The 22,586-nt window shown below is 38.6% G+C and overlaps 1 pseudogene; it reads left to right on the plus strand.

Moving 5' to 3' along the window:
- Positions 1-4,235: 4,235 nt before the first annotated feature.
- On the plus strand, positions 4,236-18,202 carry LOC145495277 (glutamate receptor 2-like; annotated as a pseudogene).
- Positions 18,203-22,586: the final 4,384 nt, after the last annotated feature.

A 22,586-nucleotide genomic window follows, 5' to 3' on the forward strand; every position in this document is an offset into this window, starting at 1 on the left:
ATTGTTTGGAAAGGAAAAAAAGAAGCTAGACAAAAAAGCTAGGAAAAAACGTAGACAGGTTCCAACTTGCTAGACGGGGGCCCACGGAGAACTTTATTATCATGTGCATAGCTAGCTAAGAGATTTCCCTTGTTTTGCCAATTACTACAATAGGTACAAATATTGTACAACTTAAGGTACGGTCTAATCTCTCGATTGTGGTTTTGTCTTCCTTTTTTAATGTACAAATTACCTTTCATTGCACTTGTGACTCGCCAAGTTAGTCATGGATGCAAATAAATTTATTTTCTCTTGTTTTAATTAAGTGTCTCAGATATTAATTATAAGTGATAATAACTTGCCAGTTAAAAATAGAATGAATAAGCTACTTCTTGGCGCGTCTTTGTTGAGATTTCGTTTCACCAAGGTCGCTATCTTGGTTTTTTTTCCATTTTGACACAGAAAACCGTACCAACTAAAAATAAAAAAGTTAACCTAAAACTTTTAAATTCTTAACAAACAGCATGCACTTTGTTAGGTTTTTAACATCTTTTGCAAATTGCCAGCTTTATAGATTTTTTGTTTTCACGCTGTGAAATACTTACGGCTCATCCATGTGGGACCCTTTTTTGGAAAAATAATGCTTTTCAACTAAAGACTGAACAAAGGAATGAATAAGGTTTTGGAGTACGCAAATTCATTCATGCTGTAAGGGTTCAACAGTTTCATCTAACAGGCAGCGATCCTCGTGTCTTAGGGCATAAATTATGCCATTTGTCTAACAAAAAGTAGTTAAAACACCTTCTTAGTAAAGGTTGGTTTCCACATAAGGTTGCAACGATCGCTGGTATCGACACGATCGTTGCAATTATATGGAAACCATTCTCCAGCGATCATAGCGACTCGTAACCATGGTTACAACAACGATCGCTGGGATAAACTTAAAGTTCTATCTCGACGGTAGTCAGTCGTAATTTTGTTGTAATAATAATTAATAGTAGCAGTGATCACAGCCATCGTAGTTATCATATCGAAATCACTGCTTCACTTTTTTGCCTGTTTGAGCTTACCCTACGGCCACTGGATGTATAATATAAAACACAATTTGACTTCGAAATACAGTGATTTAAAACTAATTTTAACATCGTTGCATGAAGTATGTTATAATTCTTTTCTTGATATTGAGTTAAAAATCGTTCATCGGAAAAATATTACTATGCTTTTACTTGAGAGGCGACGAAGTTTTAAACATTTTCGGTCTCTCTATTAACCAACACACGCATTTGTGAATAACAATAGTCGGACCTCCCCACCCCGGTCTACTTGCATGTATGTAAGGAAGGTACACTCCAACCAGGTGGAATAGTACGCTTGAATCAAAGTGCTCAACGAGCAGACTCGGGAATTTCGCAGTGAATGATCGTTGATACTTTGACGTAATATGAAATTATTCTTTTCTAAAAATATCACGCTCAAACAATTGAGATTCAGACACTTTCCCTGACAAACAAGTGATCACACTCCGGCAAGAATTTTGACACACAATTAATCTGAGTTATTTGGAAACAAGCAAGCAAGCAAGCAAGCAAACAAACAAACAAACAAACAAACAAACAGAAAAACAGTTACAAGCTGCCATTAACACTCTCGCTGAACAGCAAATTAACTAGATGTTTTAACGACCATTTCATTTGAATTATTTCAACTAGCAGTTACATTTTTAGCCCAACACTTGCAGTAAGGTAACACTTTGTCCTAGAGATATGAAACGATAAATGTGCCCGCAAAACAGTGGAGGTGCGAGAAAACAGCTGATCGACTCATCCCTAATTTGCATAATCTGATCCTCAGCTACACTCCTTAAGTTTGCTTATACAATTAAGAGTTAAGACACACACTTCTTCAGTGCTCATATTCTGACGTGTTATGAAAAAATGACTAATTTGTTGAATCCTTTCCGATGAGACTGAGTTCATTTTCTTTACCTAAATTATCATTAATAGTAGAGAAAGTTTTGCTGCTTGGTTAAAGCTTAAAATAAAAGTCACGGTTTCTATAAACTTTGTTTTCATTTCTTTCATTCGAACAAAAACTCCTGAAAATTGCACGGTCCTTTACCAGTCGTATTTCGGTGGCGAAGTCTTGAACTCAATAGCCCATTTCCGAGTTGACCTAAGCCTCTCCAACAAAGCGAGGCCTGGTACACAATCATTCATATAAAAGGAATTAATTTGCATGTGAATGAAATCTCATTTTCATATGAAAGGATGGGTACCAAGGCTCGCTTTGAGAAAGAGGCTAAAGGTCATTCAGAAATAGCCTTTTCATGCTTCCGGAATTTGTTCTCTATCTATTGTTATCTATCCATACAGCTGACCATACGGTAAAATATTTAACAACAACAACTAGCTATATTTGCATGACCATAAATACATGCAGTGCTGCAAAAGCTTTCGTCAACTAAAACTAAAACAGTAACGATAATTGTGAACGTACAATAAGGTTATGATAGAGCAATCAATCAATCAATCAATCAATCAATCAATCAATCAATCAATCAATCAATCAATCGGTTGGATTTTAAAGAAGAATATAGCGTAGATCGATGAAAGCAAGATGAAATAAAATTGCTAATGAAGATTAACATAATGATTTGTAGAGGTCATCAGTTCGCCGGTGGCTTGTAATAGAGATAATTGCTTTGAAATTCTTAACGATATTTTCTATTTTCTATAAAATTCATCTCTTAGAGTAGAATATTTACTACAATATATGATAAAGTGAGATTCATCTTCAATTTGATTAGATTTACAAATTCTGTTAACCCTTGGAATTTGATCATATCGACACGTTTCAATCCTTAGTTTGTGATTGCCTATCCTAAATTTCACTAGTTCTTTTCTTTCGCTTAGTTTGCTTGTTAGGCCTAAATAAGAGGAAGGTGTATAATCGTTCTTAAAAGTGTTGAAAAATTCTAGTTTATTAGAGTTTGTTTGGTGTGTTGATAACGCATTATGTGATATCCTCTCTGCAATGTATGTTCATTCATTCCATTCATATATGTTCATTTACTTTCAATTTTAAGGTCATGAAATGGAAGGAATAATCTACATTGGGTTTATAATTATTATCTCATTCGTGCAGAAGGTTTTTACAACAAACAGATCATTTGCTTGCGGTAAGTTTGTATACTACGTGGCATGAACCTAATGATCCTGACAGTTTTCTGCTTGAATCATTAATCAGGAGCCTTTGTTTAAGGGGCCTTTGGGGCGTCGCCATTTGATAGGACAATATTCTTTCAAACAGCGGCTTAAGTGGATTACCAATATAGAACTGGAACAAGAGTGGTTTAGCTTAGGCTTAGGCTAACCGATACGAACTTTAACAGCTCTGTCAGTAAGATTCGATTTGACATTGAAGTCAATTTGTTTAACTTTACACCATATGCTCCCTTCCTCTCCCCCTGACCGCTGTTAAAAGTAATTTCCGCTCGAGATAATTTCGCCTACTACTCTTCAGTGTGATTATTTCAAGTAAATGTCATTTATTTCACAAAAGGCAATAATGAAGCATGCAGCATTCAACTGGATAATTGTTATTCGGTTCTATGTAGGCTTTGTTAATGGACATTCAGATGAGTATGACGTCATAAACGCTGTCGTCAGCAGCAGGACAAGTTTGAGCAATGTTTCACTTGTGTTAAAAGAGTTCAACACATCGGCGGATAACACGAACTTATTTGATACGGGTGAGATATATAAAAGAAATAATTAAACATTAATCACCTTAATAGCAACAGCTCTCTTAAATATTAATAATACTGGCTTTATAGTGGTCAGTTTTGTTATTCTATCTACTCGAGTATATCTTAGGACACATGTACCAGTATACTAACTTTCAATAATGAGTGAATTGAGCTCTCTCTAGGCCTATAAATAGACCAGTTGACGACGCCTCAGTTATATGCCACTTGACTTGTGTCTTCGCGACCTCGAGGCAAAACAATAAAATCATAATATTCACTAAACTATCAAATTATAGGTCCTCTCAGCATGATAGTTGCCTTACGAGCTCGCCCAAGCTCATAAAGGGTAAAATGTACATCTTTCAGTCCTGTCCAATCAGAGAAACGAGGTCGCGCTGTGTTTGCATCCAAATGGTGTAAATCTTATGTTTGTAGAATTGATGCATTGTTGCCGAGAATTAATGAATACTAATCTTGAAAAAAAGTCATTATTTCAGCTTCAGCTTTACTTGATCATAACACCATTGTGCTCATTGAGGGAAGCAACACGAAAATGTCTGCATGCACACTCTCTTCAGTGACCGGCATTCCTCTCATCCGTTTCCATGGAGACAGTAGGTCCTTTGATCAATGTGAGAAAGCGATTCAGATGTCAGCGGGATACAAAGAATACGCCCTTGCTACGCGTGCCATACTGAACACATTTGGATGGAAAAACATTGCACTTGTGTACGACGGTAAGGTTTCCTTGGCAATATTTTTACTGCAAACCTCTTAAAGTTAAATGAAGATATTGCTGTTGTTTTTATTTGTTTGTTTTGCTTTTTCAGCAAGTCGGTGGCACGAAGCTGGGAATTTTTTTGCCATCTCCCGGAGTTCAGGGATGACGGTAAATTTTGTTCAGCTTTCTGAACAGGATGAAGATGAAGATTCCTCTGTACCAGTACTGAGGGCATTGGAACAAATAAAAGACTTTGAAGTTGACATTATTCTACTTTACATTGAAAAACAAAAAATTGAGCTTATGTTACAACAGGTAGTTCTTATCTATATCTCATTAATTGTTATTTCCGTTCTCTTTTTGACGATTGTAATCCAGTCTGTCCTATTCAAGCTTATCATTACATAAGCAATCGATTACTAAAAGTTAGTGAAGAGTTTCTTAGGAATTTTCAGTCAGAATTTAGGATCATCGGCACCATCAACATGCAGATTCTTGACTTCTAACAGTGTCCCACAGAATCTCAGTTTTCCAGCTCAGCACACAACAAATTTACTAGGCAGTCAGTCACTCGACGTAAGCAGACGTTGAACGCTAGCTGCTCACACTGCCTTTAAGGAGGTTCGCGCGAAAATTTTCCAGTCGATAGATATTTTTTTAAATTTTTACTGCAGTCAGATAATGAGTTACTGTACTTGTGTCAGAAACACACACAAAAAATTTAAAAAAATAAAAAAAACTGGTGGTCACCAACCTCGTTTCAGAGATAAAGCGTGTGGAAAACTAACCTGATTTTGAAAAATTGGCGCATACAATTCAGCATGGTCTACAGAGGTTTATAGTTCAAAATACCGAAGGTGAGTCAATGGAGGCAAATGATGTTACACGTATTTAGTAGAAGTGGGTCTGTTGCGTAAATAATTCCAAATCTTATCAAGAGGCATTTGAAACTGTCGTACAGATAAACGAAGAGCTAAAAAGAACAGAATTCGATGATGCATTTTACAAAAAATTCAAACTCCTACTCGATAGATTTTCTTCATTTTTTCGCTAAACGCAGAAAATCAGTAGAGAAAGTGATCCATCAAAAGAAAAATAGGAGTCACCGAACGTCCAAGATCGTTAAATCCAGGCAAAGCTATGGTAATGTTCATCTGCCCTATTATCGTTCATTTTATTACTTAGCGCGCGCGCGCATGTTTGACGTGGCATGTGAATTTGCGTGCGCAGTAAGGATGCGCAGAAACAATTAGCGCGAACGTCCTTAAATGCTTTTTGATTGAAGAAACTATTTTAGTAGCATTACATGATTGGTTAAACATTTTAAGAAATTACACGTGTTTACTTGGTGACGACAGGTGTTCCAAGAAAATTCCGTTATGTTCTGCAGAACGTTTTGGAACAGTCAATGTGCAAAATAATTACAGTTCTCTTCACTTTTCTGTTCATTTTGCCACAGAAACCTTGTCAACACAGAGACACGTCTAAGTGGATTATTCAGGAAGAGGTTTGAAATTGAGCTGTCCTTTTTACACAACAATTTAAAATGTTGGTTGCAGTCTGATTGGTCAAATACACCAGAGCTCAGAAGATGTAAACCTTGTTTAAGTCACTTAAATTTACGTGGTTGTAAGGAGCCTGGAGGAAGAGCTTTATTGATTATGAAGCTGTTGATTCTTGTGTTATTGCGGATGGACGAGTTACAATAGTAACTGAACTGAGTGGAGTGCAGTTTGGTCTGAAATCATACGCAGACCAAAATTGCACGACATGAAGCTCAATTGCCACTCTATTACATCCATTTGTAATCGCCTTGGTCAGTACCAATACTTTATTGATGCAGTATATGGTTTGTGAAAAAGAGCAGAACCGGAAACGCTCAATTACATTTCATTTTGTATGCAAGGCAGAATAAAATGCCATTCAGGGCACAGAATAGTGTGATTCGTGAATAAATTGCTCTGGCTTTCCTGAAGTTTGATTGGTTGGTTTTTTAATGTTCCATTCTCGTTGGCTTGGAAAAAGATGCGATTAAGAGCACAAAAATGGTGCGCTTCGAGAATAAATCACACTGCTGAGAGCCAATCAGATTGCAAGGATCGCCAGTGATTTCAAAATGGTTGTAATAAAAAATTAAAGTGAAGACTTTTAGATTAGTTGCGTTATAAATACTCAATATACTCTTAATATGAATGAAAAACGATACGAGAAGGGTGTTCGATTAGCGAATAGCCAATTTTAGCCCTTGCCAATCAAGTTCGTGGAATATACCCCGGTAATCTTTTGCTAAATATGTGTTAGAGCCCAACCTAGTCAAGGGAACATCAATGGCGCCGAAATAATCCGTATGCCGGGATGTAATAACACTTATTTTAATCTAGTGTTTGAATTTGAACTTTCCAGGTACCCTTGAAGTTAAGCTGTTACCAGAATGTGGTAGTATCATTGAAGCTTACGTATGTTCAGAACTCGGCTTCTGATGAACTAGAACGTAATCATAACAAAACTACCAAGGTAAATTTAATATATGTTTACAATCAGTATCGTGTACTTGATTTGCTGCCATATTATATAAATATCGTCCTAGAGACGCCCCTTTAGAAAATCTATCATCTCTGATCTCATGGATTACATTGCATCAAAATTTGCATTGTTTCCTTAGGAACTGCTTGCATTTGCTTACGATTCAGTCCAAGTTATTAACCAGGCGGTAAATACAGATCCTTGCCTGTCGATTAACGGATCTCTCATCAGTTCAGAAGATACAGAAGCAATGTTGACCTGCTTGAAAAAGGTAGCACGTCTGCGTAATGCGTTTTACACAATAACCTGTGTACAAAGCGCACTGTGATTGGTTCAATTTGAGAAAATTGTTAAGAATGTTGTTTTCCAGTTGGCAGCTATTTCAACCCTTTACCTTTGAACTTATATTGAACAGGTTAGCCTGGATGGTTTAACAGGACCTGTCAACTTCAATGAGTATGGGCAGCGAAAAAAAACTCATCTGGAAATTCTGAATCTTCGAAACAATTCGTTCAAGAAAGTAGGTGGCATAATTGGTTGCAGGTATTAAAATATGATACACAGTGCGTGAGAGTAGTAGCGCTCATGTAAAAGTGGAAATATTTATTATCGGTGTGTGAGCACTAAAAAGAATCATAATACTGCCTTGACTTCATCGCTGTCGATTGAGGCCAGGGAAATGAGGCTAATGCCGGTAGGGCGTGGGGCAATAGGCCAATTTCAATGTTTTCAAATTCTAACATAGCTCCGCGGCTTAGTGTTTTAAGGAAAAAAGATCACTTTGTATAACCGTCCCATCAAATTCTATTCTTGATAAACTCGTGGCCAGTCTAGATTCCAGGGGTCATTTAAATTACCGACGTGGTAATGTCATGTTTACTGTCTTGCTATTGGTCCATGTTACTTTCCACCAGAATATGTAAGGTCACGTGAACTCGGTTTCTTATTTTTTCTCCTGATCCACCATCTAGAATGATATGGGTCCAGTATCAGTGCAAAAATGGTCCTCTCCAGTTCGTAGTTGCGAACGATATTCCCGAGGAAGCACGATTTTCTGCAAGACACTTCTACACAAATGAATTCGCTTCCACACGTCGGTTTTCCTGTAATAAGGCGCTTTACGATGCCTGTAAATTATAACAACCAACTGAACATTTCTGTTCCCAGCAATAACATTCCAATCAACCCTTATTCACGATAAAACTTGATATCTAATCTTTAGATAGGTACATGGAATTCAACTAAAGGTGCCGTACTGTTTGGAAGTGTCTTACGCAACATGGACAATCCACTTTCCAAAGGAAGTCTCGAGGGAAGAAAGCTTAGGGCTGTTGTAGCTTTGGTAGGAACCACTAGAAATATAAAGTTAGACGTTGAACTTACTCAATTTGATGAATTGTTTACTATGTAATGAAAAATGTGCTACAGTTTTGCTGCCAAAGGCAGGCAAATCAAACTGAGAAAAAAAAGCAAATCAACTAACCTACTAACCAAACAAACAAACAAGCCAACGACAAGGCCAAGGAGAATCAAGCTACAAGTGGAAATCTTACGGTATGCTGTGTAATTTGTTCTGGTATTAGCAATGTTACTTGTTTCGTTGTTGTAGTTCGAAGTAGTAATCTTCGCCATGATTATCATGAGGTAGTTAAACTCACGTTTTCTCTTGAGGAGTAAAGCAGGTAAATTTAAGGTTTTCCTCTAGAGTGACTTTACCAGGGAGATAATGTGAATATCACATACATTAGACAAAAAAGCCGTCAGTCGTTGCCAAGATTTTTTAAATCTTGTTTCTAAAAGGCTTACTTTTCTTATCTAAAACTGGGTAATCTAGATTGTTTTCTTCTCTTGATCCCAAATAGGATGCACCTTTCGTTATGAAAGAGGAGAACGAAGATGGCAGCTATTCATATGAAGGATATTGTATCGATCTGCTGAATGAACTGGCAAGAAATCTTAAGTTTACATATGAGATCTACGTCAGCCCTGACGGGATGTACGGTGCTCAAACGGAAAATGGAACCTGGAATGGAATGATTGGAGAAATTGTGAATGAGGTATGATTTATTATATCACTGTAACCGTGGTAACACGACTGGTCTTATCACTCAAGAGTACTTTTTCCCAAGCAATCGAAGCCTATATCCAACCTAGTCCTGGTTTAATTTATTGCTGAATTTAATCATTGATGAACCAGACTTCACCAAGATGGCTTTGGTAGGTTGCTTCACAACCGTGCTTACTGGTATAACTTACACCAAGGCTGAACCTGTCTTAAGAGTGTAGTTAATCATTCAAAGTCCAATGTGCACTTAAGGGGCCATAATTATAGGCCCATAAATTTTCTAAAGCAGCCCAACCCAGTATTAGTTTCTAAGTGTTTACAATGTGAACAGAAACTCTCCTTCGCTTCAAACAATTTTCAGGACATTTTTATACTTTTGTACAGAGCAGAGTACAAAAGGCCATAAGAATATTGTGACGACGGGGATTCTGCCACCGAAAACTACCACGTCCTAGGTCATTGCTTTGATTTGATGTGGAGGCAGTTTTCAGTCACCCAGGACACTGCTAATTTTAAGCAACCAAGATTACAGATTTGGGCAAAAGATGAAAAACTGATCTTTCTTGTGGTGGATAATTCTGAATCTTATTGAATAACAAATATTTTTTCGTGCAATGTTCCCTGGTTTTTGTTCACAGAAAATCATTAGAATAATTGATGAACTTGAGACAAATACCGTAAATCCTCGAATTAGCGCCACCGTCGTATAAGCGCCCCCTTCAAATAAGCACCCCTCCTATCAGTCAAAATTTAAAATAGGCGCCCTCCCTCGCATAAATGCCCCACTCCCCTACCCCCATTTTATGGACGAGTAATGAGACAACAAAGGATGTATAGTTTTCGTTGTGTAACATTTGATTTGTATATTGTTTCAGTTTGTGAACACGCTATTTTGAAAAAAACTACAAGTACTAACGGTGCCGCGATTTAAACTTTAGGACCAGCTTTTTATGTCGATAAACAGCTTATGTTGCGAATTATGCGCAGATGATGTAATAAAAAATGATCATGTCAGACGACGATTTGGGAAAAATCAAACAAGTGTCCCCTCCTCTCCCTACCCCTCGAATAAGCGACCCGGGCGCTAATTCGAGGATTTAAGGGTACTGGTAGAAGTGAGTAACAGCATGATCCCCTATTTTTCTTTACAAAGCGTGCTGACATCATAGCTGCGGCACTCACTCTCACTGAAAGTCGAGAGAAGGTTGTGGACTTCAGCGTGCCTTACATGTTCTACACGGAAGATATGTTACTGAAAAAAGCATCTGCCAAAGAAAATATTGATTTGTTGCAGTTCATGAATCCGTTCGACCCTCAAGTCTGGTTCGCTACTCTGGCAACCTTGGTTGTAATCTCTATTGCTGTGTTTTTAATAAACTATTTCAGTCCTTATGGATACAAAGATGAAAATGGCAAAGGAACATCGGAGGAGTTTAGCTTTTTCAACAGTGTTTGGTTCATTGGCTTGTATGTTGCAACAGGGAGGTGATAACACACCAAGAAGTTTGTCAGGTAGAGGCAAATGAATTTCATTTGTTCTAACTGTTTATTTCCTGATTCACACTGAAATTAAAAAAGTAGAGTGATGGTAAGCCTTTACCTGTTGAAGAGGCAGAAAACCTTTTCTTTTCACAACCAAGAGAGGCAGTAAGTTCCCATGCGGACTTGCGGAAATAACTAGATTCTTTTTCTTTTTACGTGAACTTTATCAGCAGACACGAATGAAACCAAATTTTGTTCACGGGTTCCATGAGACTTGCAAGTCCCGTCTCAATTATTGAAACGGTTCCCCTTTCTTGATATTGGTCACGAGAACGTCATAAATATACGTACAGAAACTAAGAGGAGAATGTGATGAGGCTTGCAGGGGTATTTCGATCACTGGAAACCTTACCTACCTGCATGATTTAATAGTCCTGCTCATCCAGACGAACAACTTAGCGGGTACGATGGCTTTTATATTTTCTATTAATTTAAATTCACATGGAAAAATGTGAAATTATAGGGGTAATGTATTGCACATAGTGGATGTTCATCTCATTTTGGCAATACATTTGAATTAAGTGATGCGTCAACCTGTGAAAATTTGGTTGCCATAAATCAAGCAGACTTGGAGACCATTACCTCCAGAACCATCAGTGTCCCTGCTCAAACAGGCTGAAGTGGTCTTGTACTATTATATTCTCGGGCGTTTGAAACTTCTGATGAAACAATAAACAGTTATGTTTGAAACGGCACGTAACATACTTTAAGGTACATTAATTTCCCTCAGGTCGTATTCTTGCTGGATGTTACTGGTTCTGTATTCTTATCTGGGTTTCAACTTACACTGCCAATCTAGCTGCTTTTTTCACGGTGAAGAACGCCGAACATCCCATTCATAATCTTGACGACATTGTGAAGTCTTCTTACAAAGTAGCAGTACTTGATTCCTCAAGCACGTCCGAGTTCTTTGAGACAAGTCAGTACGAGACATACAAAAAGATCTGGCACAGAATTGAGTCGGGGAACACCCTTGCTAAAAATGTTGAGGAAGGTGTGAAGTGGGTACGAGAAAAAGAGGAGCACGTGTTTATCACGGATGGGCCATTTCTCAGACTGTTGGCTAACCAGCCACCTTGTGATGTCTCAGTAGGTAAATAATGCAAACAGCGATTATATATCCGGTCCAGAAGTTGTGAGATAGTAGAATTACAGAGACACTATCACGGTGATTTTACTGCAGTTTAAGTCAAAACATCCGGCTAAAATTATAACCTACTACCTTTGTTTGTACACAAAATGTTCCTAGCACACCAGCGTTTTGAAATAAATAATAGGGACTTTGAGCAAAGACAACGCGGACGGCGACGGGAGCGCCATAAGATCAGGGAAAAGCCAAAAGGTCCACTGCGCATGACTGGCGGGAAACAAGTTGACGTTCTGCGTTCGGGCCCGACGTGAGTGAAACTCATTTCGCGTTGTCTGAAAACGTGAGTTTTCGCTTTCGTTTCCTCTGCTGTGTCAACGCTAAATAACCCGTGTTACTAATTTCGAGGAACTTTAATGCTTGTTTTCTCTTGTTATGTGAGATATTTCATTTTAAAGAAACGTCGAGAAATCTGAAGCGAACTCAAGCCAGTCGGCGAACATGTGAGTACCGTGAAATATCTTTTTGAAAGCTAATGTAAATAAAGACAACTTACATGAATTTCAATCGAAATTGTTCCTTTCGAGAAGCACTCAAATGTCAAATGGCTCATGATGGTGAAATTCTAACACATTTAAAAGGGTAGACACCATTAAAACTTGCGTAGCTGTTTCCATTTTCAGTCGTAAGATCAGTGGTTTACTTAGATCTTTATCAGTCAGTACACTGTTTTGTTGCGCCAGTCTGATTAAACATCTGCTGATAACAAGTTCGTTTACTTCATTGTACAACCCAGCGAGAAGGGGCAAGTTGCGTTTGTGGAAGCGAAATTCAGACCGGCACTCGTCGTCTTCAAACCATCGAAGTTAAAATCAGGAAAGGAATCATAAGGTTGGTCGAGATCATTCGACCGGTTTAAATCGTACAAGAGTAGAAGTTCGTGATCGTTTAACACACCTTCATCGTGGATTATCAAGAGTTGATTGCGAACTTCTTTCAATAAAGTGATCCTAGTTCATCCTGATAAACAGAGGACGAATATCGATAATGTCAATAAGCTTTCAGTGCGGAAACCGCGGTTTCCGACGGTGCTGCTTAATGTTTGTGAATTCCCGCCACAACGGCGTCCTCTCCCCAGCCTTCTCACAGGTTTCGGCGTCCCCGTCGCCGTCCGCGCTCCCGCTGCTTAAAGTCCCTAATGAAAGAATGGAGGTTAATTCGAGGAACGCATTTTCTCAACTTGACGTCTTTAGCATTAAAAGTACAAATCAGTAAGTTTGTACAATTTTATTGCTTAAAGCGATGGATGGTGCCTTACTGTTCAAAGCTTGGTTGCTTAACACAACTCACTGACCGACTGTCAGGTAAACGCGCAATCTGATTTGCTACAAAAGGCCAGCACCGTCAGCTGGTCTATCTATGGATATGGCATCAACTTTTCAGGTTTCTGTCACAAAAGTATTTTTTTTTTTGATTAGGTCGGTCAGTGCGTCATGCTAGGTAAAAACAATTAGACTGCCCAGCTCGCTCTAGGTTTCTGTTGGCTTTGATAGAAATCTCGAGCCCGCCTTCTAATTATTAACTCAATCGTTTTAATATAAGGCTAGCTCCGCAAGCGGGCAACATTGTGATTGGCTACCCGAGCAACCCACTCGGGATTACACGTTGTGTCACGCAAGAAAACAGTGTGTTAAAAGAACCCTTGACGTTCTCTTCAGAAAATCAACTCTATAAAAATCCATCTCATTCAGATTCTTGAAATTTAAGACTTTGTCTGCTCTAGACTAACGTTAGCAGGAAAAAAAAAAACTAATTGGTGTAAGCTATTTGCAACTGGAAACCTCATTAAGTCCCATTGGACATCAACAACACATACAAACAAACAAACAAACAAACAAACAAAATACTAATGAATAAAACAATGATTATGTGAAAACTCAACCACCTTTATTTGACAATGCTGTTAATTTCACTTGTCTTTCTAACTCGCACTCATTTCTGAAATATTTTATTTTAGTGCCAGGCTTGAGCACAGCTAAAGGACTCTCATTCGCTTTCCAAACAAATGATCCGCACACTAACGAATTCAAATTAGCCATTTTAAGGCTTCATGAGAACAACTTCCTCTCCAGCTTGGAACGAAAATGGTGGCAAGATGCAAATAAATGTCCCGAAGAAGAAGAAACAAGTAAGTTGTTATATTATTTCAGTATGTATTATATCCTCTAGTTTACTTGAGAAAGGATGAGCTACTTAAACGTGTAATATCGTTTCCACGTAAGATTGAAGTTTCGGTTCCTTTTTTAACCAAAAGATAGGAACTTAGAAGATATGAAATGCACGAATAGTATAATCCCGTTAGTCACGATTATACCGATAAGTCCAAGTGTGAGTTTCTGATCGGGCCGAGTGGACTGATCCAGTAATTGAACTGCCCTCGATTCCTTACATGCGCCATCAAGGAGGGTGGGAAAGGTCACGCGGTATGGTTTGTATGCTTCAGCACAAGGTATTTCTTCTGCGATAAAATGATCACTATAGATGGATTGCTAGCTATGAACAGACCTGAAAAAATAAAGATATCTTTCAACAAATACCCATCTTGTACGTAATCAAGCTGTGACTCTTCCATCTTACAGTTCAGCAGTGATTTTCATTTTCTTCAGCGATCCTTCCCCCTCAATAAGACTCTCTTCCAATGAGTTGTTCCGACGCTTTAGATTCGGTTTTTCTTCATTACTCTCATCATTTTGTCGTCCAGCATGTTTTTCTGTGTTGTTACCAAGTTGTGAACTCCAAACAGTATTCCTTTTACCTTGTGTTGTGCTCTCAACAGTCCCTACGTTTCCACTGCAACTATAATCTCCCATTACCGGTTGAACAGAAATACTTGCCCTTCTCAGAACTCTTCTCTGTTCGGACTTTCCAGTAACCAGTGACATTATCGATTCCCGCGGAGCCACGTCAGCCATATTTAAGATTTTATTGGCTTGAATAGGAATGTTAAAAGCTCAAAGCTAAAAAACACATCGCGCAATGTTGCTTTGGTGACGTCATAACCAAAATTGATAATTAACAATTATTCCATGAGCGCGCGTTGGATATGAGATGGTAAATAGCCAACGAGGCCCGTAGGGTCGAGTTGGCTATAACCAATCTCATATCCAACAAGCGCGAATGGAATAATTGTTTTATTAAATTCGGTGCGTTTGTATTCTTGGAAATATAGCTTAATTTTATTGGATTTTAATTTTACAAAACGACCGGAAGTCGATGTGACAAAAACACATGACACGCGCGCCGTTTCTAAAATTAGTTGAATGAAAAATTTGAGAGCGAAGCAAGCGAATTTGCGGAATGAAATTGCAATCAAGTAGAATTCAAGAAACGTCTATCAAATGAAGGAGATATAACCTTGGTCAGAAAGTTTGAAAAGTGTTCAAGTTCGAGTCATGGAAAAGAGCCAAATAATTGTGCACTTGCACATTGCCATTGTCATAATGCTGCGGAAAACTTTGATCGCCATGTGACACAGACGTTGTGCCAAAATTATTCTCGACAAGATCTCTCTCAGGATTCCCTTGCTTTGAAAGCCTTGGTATTTCGAGCTGTATGTGTGGAGCACATTGTTGGTCAGTTTTAGAGTCAAGGACAGAAACTATCTTAGCGTCAGATTCATCTTCAGAATCTCCTTGGCCACCCTGGTGGTTTTTCGTGGCTGGTAAAGAACCGGGCTTACTTCGGTTCGGCTCAAAACACTCAACTCCTTGAGGTGTTTTTCGCAAGGACAGAATTGTTGGCGCTAGCTGTCGTTGATTCTCTCGTCGTCGTCGGCCAAAAAAGAGACTGAGATAAAACTAGGTCGTCCTCGTTAGCTGTGCGGGATTCTTGCTCTCGGCCGATCCGAGCTTACTTAGTCGAACAGTTTCCTCATCTGCTCATTGGAAACTGGTTTCTTATGGACTACGCCGGCAATTATGCCTGTTTTCCTGCGGCCTTTTACAAATGCATATGCTCTAATAATTTATTTGCCTGGTCAGAGATAATGGAAAACGGTTTGTTGTGCGCGGCGTGCGAAGGAAATTATCAACTGGCGGCTTTAATGGATTTAATCAATGAACTTTTGCAATACGTGTCATCTTTCTTCCTCGCAGACGAGTAAAAACACTTCAACTGAACATTCAGTTCTTCTTTTGACATTTCTTATATCGGTTTCGAAAATTTGGTGCCACCAGGACTAGCAAGCCATTCTGTTCAGGTAAAATTTGTTTTTGTTACATAATCTTCATGAATGCGTAAAATCTCGCCGGTCATATTTTAATTTTGCAACTTTAAGGGAAACTTAACGTATACGTACCGTTAAATAATTTTATCTCGAGCTTTGTGGCTTTTTTGTTGTTACTGGGACGGCATTGTCCATAATTTCCTGTATTTCCTGTGTAGATAGCTCACCGAATGTGCTTTTTTTCATTCATTTTTTTTGTCGACGAAACTTCGCTTCACGCGAAAAAGCTCATGCCGAGCGACATTTGCCGCTTTCATTTCCATATAAGGTCAAACGCAGGTATAATGGCTGGTAACCGAGATCCAGTGAACCAATCAGAAAGCTAGAATTGCATTATCCGAGGCTGAGAATTTAATAATGAACAATTAGTCCACGAGCGCGCTTTGGATATGAGATGGTAGATAGCCAACTCGGCGCTACGCGCCTCATTGGCTATTACAATCTCATATCCAACAAGCGCGAGTGGAATAACTGTTTTATTAAAAACGCCTTCAAATTATAGAAAACTAAAATAACATAACACTTAAAACTCCCCCCAAAGATTACGCGTACTCTTACCATATTTGTTGAGGATGGTATAAATAAGCCAAAGCCTCCATTTGGCGCGGAAATATGCTCCGATGTTTGTCCGCGGAGATTATCTGTTCCGAGAAGCGAACAGTGAACTTTCAGGAACAGATAATGTCCAAATGGAGGCTATGGTGTTTATTATCCTTCAAATACTTTTCCCAATATGCGTTGTTTTGAGTGGGATATCAGTGGGGTATTCCCCAGTTTTAGCTCGGGAATATTCAGTCACGTGCCGCGTTTAGATATCCAGTGATCCAGTTTTTAATAGTAATGATTTAACGTTAGTGGAGACTTTAAAACTGTTGCTAAAGTTAGACTTCTGGAGACAAAAATTATAGGATTTTCTAAAATAAGTTAGTTGCTACATATATATAGATGTTTTTCTTTTTCAAAATAGGCAAGAGAGTGATCATGAATTCATGCTATCATCATCCAGAGAGTTAAAATATTTAGGTCCTTAACGTCTCACAGGATACTGTGTAGCCTTCTTTACCAAAAGGGTAGCCTGAAGCATGAGCATTTCTTAGATATGAAAGATGAATTGAGTCGTTAAGAAAATTAGATTCAGCGCTATATTCAGGTAGAAGAGAGCAACATATACTAAGTATTTGTTTAACTAAATGGACTTCTGATTTCAGCCGAGGGTCCACTTTTCGTAAAGTATTCTTTAACTTCCGCTGTTTTTTTTTTCTCTTCCCCTTTCAATTGGAATGATTTTTTTTGCTCGCCCAACACTTTTGTAATGGTCTGTCACTAACTTACACTCACCTCTGTTCTGTTACACCTCTGTTCAGTTTTAAGTAATTGCCCTCCAAATCTACTTCAGTTCTCGGAAGAATTGCCCTCATTTATCCCTCAATTTGCAGTAGAGATGGAAGGAGAGAGTTTTCTAACTGTCTGCTTCCTACTTGTTTTTTTCAGCGCTGTCTCGAAAGCGTATCGGAATAATGAGCATGCTGGGAGTGTACATAGTGCTGGTTGTGGGGACGTTCATTGCTTTCGTGACGCTGATTGCAGAGATCTTCTGGAAAAGAAGGGCGAGACAAATCTTGTTTGACAAAGTTCGAAAGCAAAGGTTTGTAACCGTTTTACCCCTGTATGGTATCTTGCGCTATTCGGAGCTTGCCATATGATTTAGGAAGATTTAGGAAGTGACTTGTGCGACTTCTTGCTGCACAACCACAGTGGATGTTATCTAGACCTTAGAACTGGCATCATATATTCTTGAAAATTCCTATCATTGCTGTTGCTAATTTGAATTATCATCTATATATATATTGCTAATTTGGAATTGTCGCTCTAAGTGTACAATGACTTACGTGAAACTGATAAGTTTGCGTTTTCATGCCCTCACATTTTTGTTTTTGTTTTTTTACGTTTCCACAGGGTAAAGCTTCGTGCCTTTAAAATCCGCCCAGGAACTGAGAAACAAACTCAGTAGTAGATCGCCACATGTGTTTACCACACACTTGGTTATCGCGCGTGTGGAAATACAATGAAAACTACTCCGCATTTTCTATTTATCTGAACACTACACAATTTCCATTTAAGTATTCTTGGTTTAACATTTTAATTCAGGCCCAAAGTCAAATTTGCGAAAGGGCTGAAGTCTAAATTGGAAGAAAAAACGACAGAACGAACGGAGAGAAGGGAAGAAGATTAAAAGAAAGGAAGTTCAAATATCACCGGAACGTGCTCCCTTCGCTTTCTAGTATATATAATTTTACACATCTTTGTCATAAGTGTCAGAATAAACACTGCAGCAGCACCACGTACAGCAAAATCACATGTAAAATATTTCCAACTGACCGTGAGGTAGAATATCCGTGGTTTGTCTTCTTAAGATATCTTTCGATGCCTGCGGCAAGTGGAGACGATGGCTCACAACAAGTACCTTATTTCTCACAAACAGGGTAAAAAACTTCTGTTAACACGCATTCAGTTCTTGTACTTGCTATTCTTCTAATTGAAGCCCTGAACAGCTCCAAGTCTTGATTTGTTGCTCAAACTGTATTCAGTTTTGTTTCTGGTTTCTTCAGAGATGGAAAAAAGTCTCGCCGAAGTCGCATTTCATTCAGAAAACTGGAACGTGAGTGCTCTCGTTAGATGTGTCGTCAGCGGAAATAAAACGTGCAAATATATTAGTCTAAGACCACAAGGAGCATGCAATCTTGTTGAGTAAGAAGAGAGTAAATAATGGAATGTCTCCTGTTGTCATCTCTTACGCGAAACTGCTACCTGCATACCGTGCGTAACACTGTAGCGCTAAACCTAGGCTTTTTAGCACTGTGTAAAAAAAAAAATTGCAGAAAAAAATTTTTTTGCACAGCCCGAAAAGGCCTAGGTACAAGTTCAGCGCTACAATGCTACGCAGGACTTGTAGGTAGCGGTTTTCCATGTAAGGTCGCGTAAGAGATGACAACAAGAGACATAGGTAGACTATTCATTCTCTTCATTCCCTTATTTACCCTCTTCCTACTCAATAAGATTGCTTGCTCCCTGTGCTAAGATATTCATAAAGAGAAATTTGATCGAATTGTACAATCCGGGAAAACACATCGTATTATTCCTTGGGAAATGATACCTTTTCGCTTCCCTCATGGATTTTACTCACGGCTTTATCACACAGACAGCTACACTTAATATGCAACATAATATATAGATTTAGGCCAGCCTAAAAGCGTAGCTCCTGGGCCGGGTTGTTTAGAGACCGATTAAGCTAACCCAGGAAAAGGTAGAATTTTGATTTGAGTTTTGTGACTTTGCGTTGAGGTTTTCTGCATATTGTTTGACCTTCTGTTTTGAGTTTTAATAGTCACTATATACACAAAACAAAGCAGCAAAAAAACATTTGCATAGAAGAAAAAGTTATAATTCGGTTAAGTTTTAATCCTGGGCTAGCGTTAACCGGCTTCCGAACAATCCTGTCCTGTTTTCAACAAGTTAACGTGAGATGAGCCCGCGCTCCAATCGAAAACCAGCACTTGGTCAGCGGTCAACTTTCAAAAAACGCGCGACCTCGATGAGCTGTAAACCTGGGTTTCCTTTTCTTTCCTATATGAGAATGGGGCTCCGCTTGGTGGCCCTTCTCGCCGCCGGAGCTCCGCTATAAATGTTCGTACCCTAACAGACTCATTGACTCTTTGAGGCTAGGTATTCCACAATCACCCCACAAACAATAAATAACATATACTGAAAGGATCCAAGGTATTGTTATTCGAATAATTAGAAATTAGCCGTTAGATTCTATTTAACCCTTCAATATACAATGCAATATTGGTAGACAAAAAGCCTTCATTTTGAGGGTAATTTCCGAAAGTGAAACTAACATATTAGAAATGTTTGCTTTATTGGGCTCGACAAAGCTTCATGCGCGAATTCTCGTTTTTTAACAGGATTTATACTTCCCTAGAAGAAGTTTATTTCCTCTAACGTGCCAGTTGCAACTAAGCCTTCTAACGGGCTATCGACGGACTGTTGATGGTTTGGATAACAAACAGCAGGATATTATCTGATCTCTGCCTTAGATAATGGACTATGACGGAGAGCTTGTTGCCGGAGCCAGATCCGGGGACTGAGTTTGATTGTTTTGTTAGATGATCAGTTATCAGTTAGTTTTTTGGCACGGTTCCTCAGGTATCCGTTAGGATTCCGGCCGGTTTTCAGATATCAGTAAATGTTGCACATCTCATTTCAACGATCAGTTGAAAGCGCGTCATTTCTCGGTTTACAGTTAAAAATTTGGACCAATTCTGAGCTATAGCAAATACCCATCCAATGATTCTGATTTGAGCTAGCGAGAGATGTCCGTCATCTCCTCGACCCAAACCCGAGATCTCGTACAGGCTAGACTTTGCATGTAGTGCAAGCTTGAGACTTCCTTTCTCTAATTCCATAACTAAGTCTGTTTATAAGCAATATCTGGCTTCATATTGCAGATTACCTGAAAGCGTGTGCCGATTTTTTTTTTCCAAAAAGTGACCGAGGATATTATTAGTTGTTTAACAATACCAAAACATATCGGAATTGCCGTCCGTTACCGTGATAAGTTGTTTAGTATTAACGGCTTAAAACGGAGAAAAGTAACCCTCCTTCAGATCAAAATCTTCATATATTTTACATTCTCTGCTTCGGTTAATTTCGCAATTTGAACAACTGGAATGAATAACAGGGTAGGAACGGGATCGGAACTCATGACATGAGGCGCGATACCGCTGCAACGCTCACATGATCAAGCAATCAAGTCACACAATGGGCGCTCCCAATTAGTGAGGAAAACTGCTAAAGTGTTTTTGTGTGGCTTGATAGCTCAGTTGGTAGAGCATTGGACCGGTATCACGGAAGCCACAGCTTGGAATGTCGTACAGGTTTACGTAATTTCCAATTACTCATAACATCAAAGTGCGAGGATTATCTGCATTCTTTATTTCTCCCCGCAGTTCAAACTTTGCATTTTTTCATTTTCGTCATGTGCTATAGCTACTGGGAGTCACACGGTGGGTTGCACGCGATATAGGAGAGAAAAGTGAGACCAGAACGAAAGGAAGCATCGCTTTGTGCCCACGCCAATGACCACATAAATAACAAATATGGGCGGTAATGTATTGCGTGTTTATTCATAAATAGCTCATATTAGAATCTTTGTGTCGAATAAGTTATGTAATCAAGCACACATTGTTTAATAACTATTTTTGTGTCCACTTTTTGACATAGCATTTTAAAATCTCAACCAAAACAGCAATAATGCGCCACGTGTAAACAGCATCAGTTTACCACAAAAAAGAAAATCTTTGAAAAGTTGGTGAATAAGCATTTAAATGAGAGTTAGCATGGGGAGGCATCAAGCTTATGGCAAGGGACCGACAGATGTGGAGGGAGCATGTTACTGCCCTACATGCCACCTAGACGTAAGGGGCATGAGTGAGTGAGTAGCATTGTTGGGCTGCCTGTTCAGAGAAGTTCATAATTAATTTCACACAGCTACATTGGAAAACATTGGAAATCTTCTCACCTTGTTACGAGAGCCGCAATTAAATTGTATGGTAAGAATTGAAATTTGTTTCTAGGGAATTGACTTAACCTATTAGAACCAATTCGAGATGCAAAAAATGAGTGAGAATAAAACCTTGGACCTCAAACCAACTAACCAAACATACAAATAAACAAGCAAAGAAACAATGAATTTCCATAGAATACCTACATTTTATAAAACCAGGCGAGGACGTTTAGCTTTCTCGAAGCAGTCTACTATGATATACATGTCGCTAAAAAAACTGATAGCTGTACTTTTGGAAAAAGAGAACTTACAGTGTAAGGGAGAGGCGGTGAAAGAAATGACTATTTTTAACGCAAACAATTATTAATAAAGCGATTGTGACAAACAATACAGCCTTTGATGTATTCTCCCGATTTCGTAAATGAACTGATATTCAAGCAATGAAACATCGGATCGCTCCTCTTTCATTTTTCCCGAATAATTGATTAATAAACCGTCTAATTTAAATTGTGTTCTTTAATTTAGACTTCAATAAACGGAAATCTAACATAATTCGGCAATAATCAGTTTTAAATATATCATTCCACGGCGTGAGAAAAATTTGCCAGTTAGCAAAAATTTTTAATACTCTTCAATTATCAATATTTGTCACTGAGTAAAATAAACGTTTAAGATCGATTGCTGGTGATCTCTGGAAATCACTGATATTATTATTTGTCAATCTGTGGAGTCCACAAACAAATCTTGTTATCAATCGATGCATTTTTTTTCTTCCGTTTTCATGCCCACCTCCTGACTTGTAAACAACTGCTTACACAAATTTTGATGAACATCGTACAATAATTGTTAATTTACATTGAATGTGTACCCAACCTTCCAATTTCCTCGAATTGCCTTGTTCGTAAGAGCCAGCAATTTGTAGTCTTATAATAAGTCAACAATTGCATCGGATAAAGACATTAAGTGGCCACGTTGATATTAAAACTGCCAACTTGATAGTTTATTCGAGACGACATCTGCTCTGCTGCAAGCTATCTTCTGCCCTTGTAACACTGACTGATCGCCGGTCA

This window comes from Orbicella franksi, chromosome 8, assembly GCF_964199315.1.
Source record: "Orbicella franksi chromosome 8, jaOrbFran1.1, whole genome shotgun sequence".
In the NCBI taxonomy this organism is placed as follows: domain Eukaryota; kingdom Metazoa; phylum Cnidaria; class Anthozoa; order Scleractinia; family Merulinidae; genus Orbicella; species Orbicella franksi.